The sequence below is a fragment of the Zeugodacus cucurbitae genome, chromosome 6 (assembly GCF_028554725.1).
Source record: "Zeugodacus cucurbitae isolate PBARC_wt_2022May chromosome 6, idZeuCucr1.2, whole genome shotgun sequence".
In the NCBI taxonomy this organism is placed as follows: domain Eukaryota; kingdom Metazoa; phylum Arthropoda; class Insecta; order Diptera; family Tephritidae; genus Zeugodacus; species Zeugodacus cucurbitae.
Window position 1 is genome coordinate 5,533,096 of NC_071671.1, and position 10,321 is coordinate 5,543,416.

Sequence of the window (10,321 nt, forward strand, 5' to 3'; positions counted from 1 at the left end):
TTTGCAAGTATTTGCCTGCCATTGTCCTTGCATTGTTTTCCAAATAACTAACCAAAACAAATATATTTCTGTGTGTTGTTGTTGTGCTTTTTGTAATATATAAACTCGGTTGGAATTTAATTTTCATTTGATTATTATTATTATTATTTCCTACGAATTTTAAGTGTTTCAGTGTACTTACCCCTGTGGGCATTTCAGCATTTAGCTGCTTTGCTGCACTTCAATAATTCTGCTTGTAAGAATTCTATGAAAGAGAAAGAAATTAATATTTATTGAATATAATTGTAAATTAGTGAATTGTTAAAAGAAAATTGTACTAAATTGCTTAGAAAATGTAACAATGTGCTGAAATGTGAATTGTGAACATAAGAGAATTTAATTGATTTTGAATTTGTGATGTGGAGTGTCGAAAGTTTTAGTCATGTTAAAGCTGAATAATCTTAAATTTTTACAAATTTTGACAGATATATTCATTTTTTGTGAAGGTTATTGAAAATTTATTTTAATTTACTTCACATAACGGTTATTTGTAAGTCATAAAACTGAACGAGTTAGATATGGGGTTAAATATATCAAAATGATCAGGATGACGAGCCGAGTTGAAATCCGGTGCAACGGATAACTTGAGTAAAAATTAAAATTTATATATTGACGAAAGTTGGTATACATGCTCCTTGGGACCTTGGGCGAAATCGGACCATTGCCATACCCACAAAATGGCGAAAACCGAAAACTTATAAAGTACATAACTAAGCCATAAATAAAGTTATAACAGTAAAATTTGGTATAAGGGATCGCACTAGGAAGAGGCATATCTGGATGAAGCAAGTTTTTAGAACAAGTGGGCAAGGCCCCGCCTCTAAATGAGTTTTTTGTGTATATTTCGCAAATCAATAAAGCTTTATAAATCAAACTTTCTGCAGTCGGTTCTCTTACCTACCCCAGCACATACCATGAAAATAGTTGAAATCGGATATTAACCACGCTTACCTCCCATACGAAGTTTAGGTTGAAAATGACTAAAAGTGCGTTAACTTACTAACGAAAAATGTCAGAAACATTAAATCTTACAGAAGAAATTGCAGAAGGAAGCTGCACTCAGATTTTTTTACGAAATGGAATATGAGCGTGGCATCGCCCACTTATGGGTCAAAAACCATTTCTCAGAAACTACTCGACCGATTCGAATGAAATTCGGTATATAATATTTTCTTGACACCCTGATGACACATGTGGAAAATGGATGAAATCGGTTCACAACCATGACAACTTCCCATGTAACTAAATTTTGAACTCCATCTGGTTCCTTCACTTTATAATACGAGGGCTGCTATATATATTTCTGGCCTAGGTAACACAAAGTGTTGCCAGGTGCAATCTGACATTTCCATTGAAGTTTGATTTTTTTTAGCATAACATCACTCAGAACGTTTTGTCATTTAATCGTGAATTGTTTTATTTACAGGGAATTAAAAAATTGATCTCGGCCAAAAAATGGAATTAACTCGTGAACATTTTCGTGCGATCATTTTTCACAACTTTCGACGTGGATTATCGCGACAAGAGTGCATCGATGAACTAAAATCTTTGTATGGCTATGAAGCACCATCCTAAAGCACTGTGAAAAACTGGTACAACGAATTCAATCGTGGCCGACGCTCGCTCAAACACGGATTCCGTGAAGGTCGTCCAAAAACAGCCGTTGTGCCAGAAAACATCGATGCCGTACGTGAACTGATAATGCAAGACCGTCATGTAACATACCTTCAGATAGAGGCATGCCTATGCATTTCTCCCACCAGCATACATTCGTTATTGCATGAACACCTAACCGGAAAAAAGGTTTGTTCTCGTTGGATCCCGCACAATTTGACAATCGCTCAAAAAAAGGCTCAAAAAAAGTGCTTCGAAAATTGGTTTGAGCGCATGCAAAAGTGTATAAATCTTGATGGAGAATATTTTGAAAAACAATAAAACCATTTTCGTTGATAAAAATTCCTATTTTCATTATTAGGCCAGAAATATATATAGCAGCCCTCGTATATACATAAGGAACCAATGAAGATAGCGAAATAAAATTTTAACTTTTCAATGCTCCGGATATCGAATATGAAGGACTCAGTGCCTTAGGGTAATCTTTCGCCGAAAATATCGGTAAATCTGTCATATATCCTAATTTAATTCAGAGGAAATATTTTTCTTCTAATAGTGTGTCCCTGTACCAAAAATGGTTAAAATCGGGTCATAACTTCCCCTAGATCGCATATACCTAATTATAGGTAATATAAAATTAAGTAAGCGTATAGTTTTCGAAACGGAACTGAAAACGAATGAAATCGGTTCAGGAATTACCTCAGCCCTCATATACAATATGTGTTGGTTTTCGTTATTCTATTCGACTTTATGCCGAATATATGGGAAAAATTGTGTGTTATCTTAATAAAAATAAAACAATAAATTGCGAGAGTATAAAATGTTCGGTTGCACCCGAACTTAGGCTTTCCTTACTTGTTTTAAATTTGTATTATTTGCTGTTGTACTATTTTTATATTTTTTTTGCAATTTTTTGGTGAAAATTCGTTTTTAAAAGCTTTAGTTTCAATTAAAATGTGTCGTCTACCAGTGCGTATGAGTAACATTGGTGTATTATGGCTCTATAATTTGTTGCTCATACGCCATGTACGTACTACCAATTAATTCATGCATTTTTAATAAGTATTGTGAGGTCAACTTTTCTACGAAAATCAGCAAAAATCATACAAAATTTGATTTTCAACTTTGCAGTTTTCCGCTTTTATTTGCTTTACCTATCCTATTTCTCCACACCATTATTAGTTTCAAGAATACTTTTCCTGCTAACACCTGTAATTACATATAATTACTCGTGGAGAACACCACAAATTTATCACACCGCACAGAATTACCTCTCCGAACAGTGCTTAATGCACACAAATTTTGAAATAACAAAATTTCAAATCTAACTAAAAATACTTACAAGTAAGTATTGAGTTGTATGTGGGCGCATTATGCAATAATAGCAAAAAGAAAAACCACAAACATATGACAACATTTAAGGAAAACATTTCTGTAATTACTTTAACGATTTCCGCATGTGTTAGGTGGCTATATAACTATGTAACTGTACATATGTGGAAGTGTTTGTATATTTGTATGTGTATGGCAGTTATTTTTGCAGACGCTTGCTGACATCCTTTACCAGCCATGCAGAGATTTTTAAACACACACACTCATATATATAAACAGTTATATGTTTGCTCATATATGTTTACTTAATGATTGTAGTTGTTGCATTATAATCTTTGTGTGCACTCGCTTTGCCTGGCTCTGCGCTCTCAACCATAAACTTTAATTAACATTTTATTTTCCTCTTTACCAACCCGACTACGCTCTCTGGCCTTGCGTTCGACCGTCCCGCCCGTCTCTAATGCTTAGTCAATTCGTCGGCAGACACAAAAGCCAATGGCAACTTCATTTTAGAGCATGTCTACACTCGTGTGTGTGTGTGTGTTAGTAGATTTCATATGCTTGCGGTCGACAGCTTTTCTACTTGTTTGTTTGTATGTGTTTGTGCATACACATGTTTGTGGGTAGTCTTCTATGGGCAGACCACATGTAGCAGGTGTTTGGTACACATGCCGCCTACTGGCATTTTATTGGCATTGAAAAGTTGTCGGCAACACCTCAATATTTTATACTTTTGTAATTACGAGTGCTTTCATTGGCAGCAGCAACGCAGCCGGAGAGGAGGGAGGAAGGCAGCCAGGTTAGCAGGAAGTTAGCAGCTGCTCGTGCGCTTAGTACGCTTGTCTCGGTCTGTGTGGTGGAGTTGCGTGTGGAGACTAGGAGGTTCGAAAGTTTTCGGTATCGACTAGATGAACAATTATTATACAGTGAATACACACAAACACATATATACACATACAGTTATATTTATAGGAACCCCTATATATACATCAATACTTATATGCTTATACAAGTATATACAAGTTAACTGTAACTATTGTTATCAGCATGTTCACCGATATTTTCACACATATTTGCATACAGTTGTTGTTGTTATTGCCGTTGCAGTCATGCTAGCTTGCGTTTGTTTAATTTAAAGCCCTAGTTCAGCTAGCAATTAATAAAGTTGCCTTTTGTTTTTGTTGTTGCAGATTTTTGTCTTTCACACTTCATGAATTTTTGCAATGAAATAATGCCAGTTGTTGTTGTTGTTATTATTAACTGTGTTTGACTACTTTTCAAATCGGCAGTAATTATAAGTAGTTAAAAAGTATTTTTATACTTATGGCTGGTAACTTTTGTGTGGATGACAGCTTTTTGGGAATTTTGCTGAAATATTTTTGGTTAATATTTTAGTATTTATTTGGAATGGAAATAAGAGAGACTATGTATGTATAAAGGAAAGTGGTATGAATCCAAAAAGGATGCTGGACTGTGTTGTCGATATTTTCATAAAGCTCAGTAATATCATAATACCCAGTGAACTGAATATAAATTGTGTAGTGCAACTTGAAAGATAACGAGCTTAAAGCTCATAATAAAAGCTTTTTTAATATTCTTAAGCAAGGAAGGCGAACTGAATGTAAATAGTGGTGGAATATAAGGTTGTCAAATATATCCGCTTTTTGCTCTTAATTCAATGTTTTATAAAAAGTGTTACAGTGATCGGATTTAGTTCAAATATGCGCCGTTTCGTTCGATAATCTGTTTCCATCTAGACGGTAACTTCATAATACCCCGTAAAAGTCTCCCTCCTTATTTGCGAAGAACTCGGACAGCCACTTTTCACAAGCCTCTTTTGAGTTCAACTTTACAACACTAAGGGCGTTCGCCATGGACAGGAACAGGTGGTAATCACTTGGCGTTATGTCCCGGCTATATGGTAGATGCGATAAAACCTCCCATCCGAGCTTCCGTAACTTCTGACGAGTCATCAACGAAGTGTATGGTCTGGCTTTGTCCTGGTGGAACACTACACCCTTCCTGTTAACAAATTCTGGACGCTTCTGGTCGATCGCCTGCTTCAAGCTGTCCAGTTGTTCGTAGTAGATGGTAGAATTTAGCGTCTGGCCATATGGGAGCAGCTCATAGGGGATGATTCCCTTCCAATCCCATCAAACACACAGCAAAACCTTCCTGGCCGTCAATCCCGGCTTGGCCACTATTTGGAACAATTCACCGGTCTTCGACCACGACCGTTTTTGCTTGATATTGTCTTATGTGATCAATTTTTCGTCGCCAGTCACCATTCGCTTCAAAAATGGGTCGAGTTCATTCCGTTTCAGCAGCATATCACTGGCGTTGATTCGGTCCAGAAGGTTTTTTTTGCGTCATGTGGCATCCAAACATCATTTTTGTGTATCCAGCCTTCTGCAGTTGGCTCAAAATGGTTTGGTGACTAACTCCCATCTCCTGGACGATGTCACGAGATGCCACATGCCGGTCTAATTCGATGTTTTCCATGATTTGATCGGTATTCGTCGTCACAGGTATTCCGCCGGCTGGCTTATACATGGTGTCGTTTTCACCCCCTCTGATTCGTCGAAACAATTCCTCCGCAGTTCGAAGTGATAGAGTACCCCAAAACACCATTAATCTTACGAAACGTTTCTCTAGCGGATTTGCCTTTAACGAAGGAAGACTTAAAAAAAGAGCGAATGTCGGCGATAGTGAATTCCTAGTTTACATGTAACTGTTGAACGTAATATCCATACTAATCATGCATAGCGTCGTTTTGTAGGTTATGTCAAGAACTTTCAAGGATGTATAGTATTGCCAGATACGAGCCCTGTAGCGCTTTATACATAGCCGCGAAAATCAAAAGACAAAAAGGAGGAAGGGAGATATTAGACGATCTAATAATTGTTTTATATTTAAAACGATTCGAGGCTCCGAATGCCATTAGAAGGCTCGACAGGGTTTCAGTTAACTGCTTAAATTCAAAAATTCGTGTTACTGATTTTTTTTTGGATAGACTTTATAGCATAGGTAACCGATCTAACAAAATACTCGAATATTTTTCAGAAACCTGAAAGATAACGAGCTTAAAGCTCATAAATAAGAGCTTTCTTAGAGTGTCTCCAGCAAGCACGGCATAGAAATAGTGGTGGAAAGTGGTGTAAACGCTCGAATATTCTTCAGAGACTTGTAAGGCCACGAGCTTAAAGCTCATAAAAAAGCTTTCTAGATTTCTTTAGTGCTTTAACTTAACGATTGGGATCTTCGATCATCATCTTTCCATGGTAGAACTTCTCCCCATTCATATTCTCTTGGTAAATGTCTTCAGCTGCCTCAATGCTTACTAAGTCCAGTTAGAGTTTTTTTAAATAGTGACAAGACCTTGCCCTGGTTTTGTCTTTCCAGCATAAATTTATTAATCGACACCTTGTCTTGCTAAATACCATATACGATTTTAGGCAGAAAGCTTCATTGATGTTGCTTCCACTCTCTTAACTGAAATCCATCAGTTTTTCAGTGATTCAATGAAAGTTCAAGCACGATTATGTAATTTTAATATTATGGAAAATTTATTTGCTTGTTGCCTCAGCTATATTATTTCTATAGCAATAATAAACAGCCCAAAGCGGTCACCATAAACAAACACAAATTGTGGTTTTAGATAAAAAAAAATATTCAGCTAAATTTCAACGCCTACTAGAAGAAAAAACGTGGCTCAGCAAGTTCTGTAGGCTCTGCGAGTGTGTTCTACGTTTTTTTTTGCCTTAACAGCCTGTGTTTATGCAACTTTATTTACACTTTATTTCTTCATTGGCGCAACAATATTGTCACTTTTTGTTTTGCTTTCTTTTCGAAGCATTTCTTTTTATTTTATTAGTTCATGTGTGTGTTTGGGTTTTTTGCCTATGATATTATCATTATTTCGCTTTGCTTTTCACATTTTTATCTGCTCTGCTTGCTATTATTGCCTACGGCCCGGCAGCGTTTGTTGAGTTTATCGCACTGTTTATTTGTATTACTCGCCATTGGAAGGGACGAGAGCGCTTGGTAACCAGCAATAAGCCCTTCCTCATCACCCATTCACTAAAGTAGAAAACAAAAAAAATTGTATATTATATGACCAGCCGCATCAATCGCAAATTCAACGCTCTTTCAAGCCTTCTCCAACATTTCTAGTGCATGCTTCAAACTGTTGACCCAAGCGGGGACAAATGGCGGCTGCAATGCGTATCTGTGCCCGCTTTGTCTGCTTATCACTACCAATGTCTCCTTTTATTTTATTTTATTTTATTATATGAGCGTTTCATCGTCCTTTTGCTTATTTTGTATTTTATTGTTTTGCGCCTTTTGTTTTTTTTTTGTTTTTTGCTTTTGTTTTTATCGTCACTGTCAATATTTATTCTGGCAATTTGACGTTTATTACGTTAGTAATCAGTTGCGGAGGCAAGAGGTGGCCGCCGCTAGATTTTCACTATTTTTTTTGTCATACTGGCTGGCTCTTCGCTTTGGAAATTGAATTGTTTGTGGTGCCCAATTATGGCAGTGTTTATTGTTATGCTGGGCGTTGACAAAAGAAACAAAAAAATAAAAAAAAAGAAACGAGATAATTATATAAAGAGTGTCCTCAGTCTTCAGTCCTTGGATAAATAAAAAGTAGATGACATTGGAAGCGCAATCATTTTGAAAGCTTTTGATTAACTTTAAGTGTGTGATTTGTCAGCGCGTTAAGCAGTGAGCATGGCGAAGATTTATTAAAGACAAAGGAAAAAAGGGATAATGGCATGGTTTGCCACTGAAAATAATTAATGATTTCAGTGACAATGTAATAGCACGGGGGGATTATAATTTTTTGAAAAAGAGAAATAACAGTAATGCGTAAAAATTAAAAAAAGTAATCTTGAAGCATGAAAAATTATGCAGTTTAAAAAATGAATTTAATTTCACAAATATATTTAATTCAAAGCTCAAACCCCTAAATGTTTTAGTTTTAATTCACTAATCTTTTTCAATATTTTTAATCTGAATATTTTTAATCTGGCAACACTGTTTTCAAGTACAATACATTTTAAACTTCAAATCAGTTCTTAAGTAACCTATTGCAAGTATAAATTATAAAAAAAAATAAATTTTTTTTCATTATAAGTTAGGTGGCAACCTTGAACGAAAATATTTTTTGGAAAAAACCTGGCACTTTATTAAAAAAAATTTATATTTTTGTAACTAAATTAATAATTTATATTATTTATTATTCAATTTATTTAAAATGATTTGTTCAAAAATAGTGGGTAACCCTATCAGTAAATTCTTTAAAATTGGAAAAATTAGCTAATTTTGTAACATTTGTTATAAATATGTAAGTACCGTTTGTTTTTGTAACCCTTAAAAATATGTGGCAACCCTATCCACAAACAGTAAAAAAAAATTAATGCAAAATAAATGTTTCTTTACAAAATTTGCAATATAAGAAATATATTAAAAAAATCAGAAAATAAATAATAAAAGTTGGCAACTCTGTTACTGAAGGAGTTTATAACATACACTGTTTTCAAGTTTACGTATTAAATAATTTAAGATATTAATACATATTCTTTTTAAACCAGTTTGCACTCAATAATAAAATTTAGGTGGTAACTCTACTCCAAAAAAATTCTAAAATAAATCTAAATGAAATAAAATTTATATTCAAAGCTTATTAAAATATTAAAAAAAATATGAAAGTTGGCCACTCTGTTTATAAAGTATATTATAATTGACACTTTATTGAAGTTTATGTGTTAACTGTTTTTAGATATTAATAAAAAAATATTATTTTTAAAAATGTATGCCTTCAATAAAAGATTGCAGGTGGCAACTCTACTGAAAAATATAATTAAAATAAATATTTTTGAATTAATATTTATTTTCTAAGCTTACTAAAATATTATAGCAGCTCCAACTTAGTACTATAAATACTTCTTGTGGCTTCTAAAAGCTCTCATACCACAACCATCACATACCAACAACTTGAAATGCCAAATTATCTAGTCACTCAATGGCACTTAGTACCAAATAAGCTGATAGCTTTCTAATGAGCAAAATGCTAGCAACAAATCAACAACAACAACAGCAGCAGTAACAGTGTAGCAGCGGGCAAGTGACAGCGGGTGAGCAAATAGTTTATGATTTATATGATTTTAGCATACACACAGGCGCGTCAGCAAACTAATATGAACAAAGTTGTTAGTTCGTGTATTTGCATGTGTGTGTGCGTGTTTGTACCTGTTTGTGCGTGTCTTGGCCTGCGAATGACATGCATTAAGCAACAGCAACAGCTGTCACATTGATGAAGATCACAACCAAGATGAACTGCGGCTCAGGCAAGTCAGTATATCTCTCTGTGTGTGTAAGGCCCATGTATGCACCAACACATTTACACCGTTTGCATGCTGTAGCAATCAAATTGTAATCAACAAGCAAATGGCATAAATGCTGCGCGCAAACTTCAACGCCGTCTCAGCGTAAGGTACGCGTTTGTCGGTTGCATATTTGATGATTTCACAACCAGCTGGCAACACCAATCAACGCGCTGACAACAGTTGTTGGTAAGATTTTCCACGACGAGTCGTGCAAACACATCGTTAGGCAAATTATCTGAAATCTCAGTAATGGGTTTGAGGTTAAGGCGCAAAAGGGCTGAGTATACTATGCGAGAGTGCGAATCGATTAAGCGACGACGGCGAAGTCTTGTGGCAGCGCTTAATGTTGTTCGCAACAAATAAGCTGCCAAGCTGTTGGAGTTTAGTCAGTTAAGCTTTTGTTGTGATCATAATTTTGTTTCGTGCATACATACATTTTCATTGAATGATATTTTGAAAAATGAAATTTTGTTTTTGTTATCAAAGTTTATACTTCATTAAGCACACATACATGAAAGTATACAGATATTAGTTTAAACATTAATACAAAATAGGAATGCCGAAGAAAGGTTATTCCACTTATCAATCAGTTTTCCGGCAAAGAGTCGTATAAGTTTGAAGAAACACATTCCACAAGCTTTCCGAACCATCCAGAACGCGAAAGTATCGTAGAACTTAGTAATTTCAGCAGAGCTTTGAATATAGATCCTCCATTCACAAAACTATCTTTGAAATCTACGACGTTTCTCGAACCAAAAACAAGCTTTCCGAACCATCCAGAACGCGAAAGTATGGTAGAACTTAGAAAGCTTTGAATATATTCTTCATTCGCAGAACTAACCTCAAAATCTACGGCGCTGCTCGAAACCAAAAACTTTATTTTTATTCCATAATTCCGCCACAAAGAGTAAGGAGTCTGAGATCTACCTCTTTCTCATATCGTT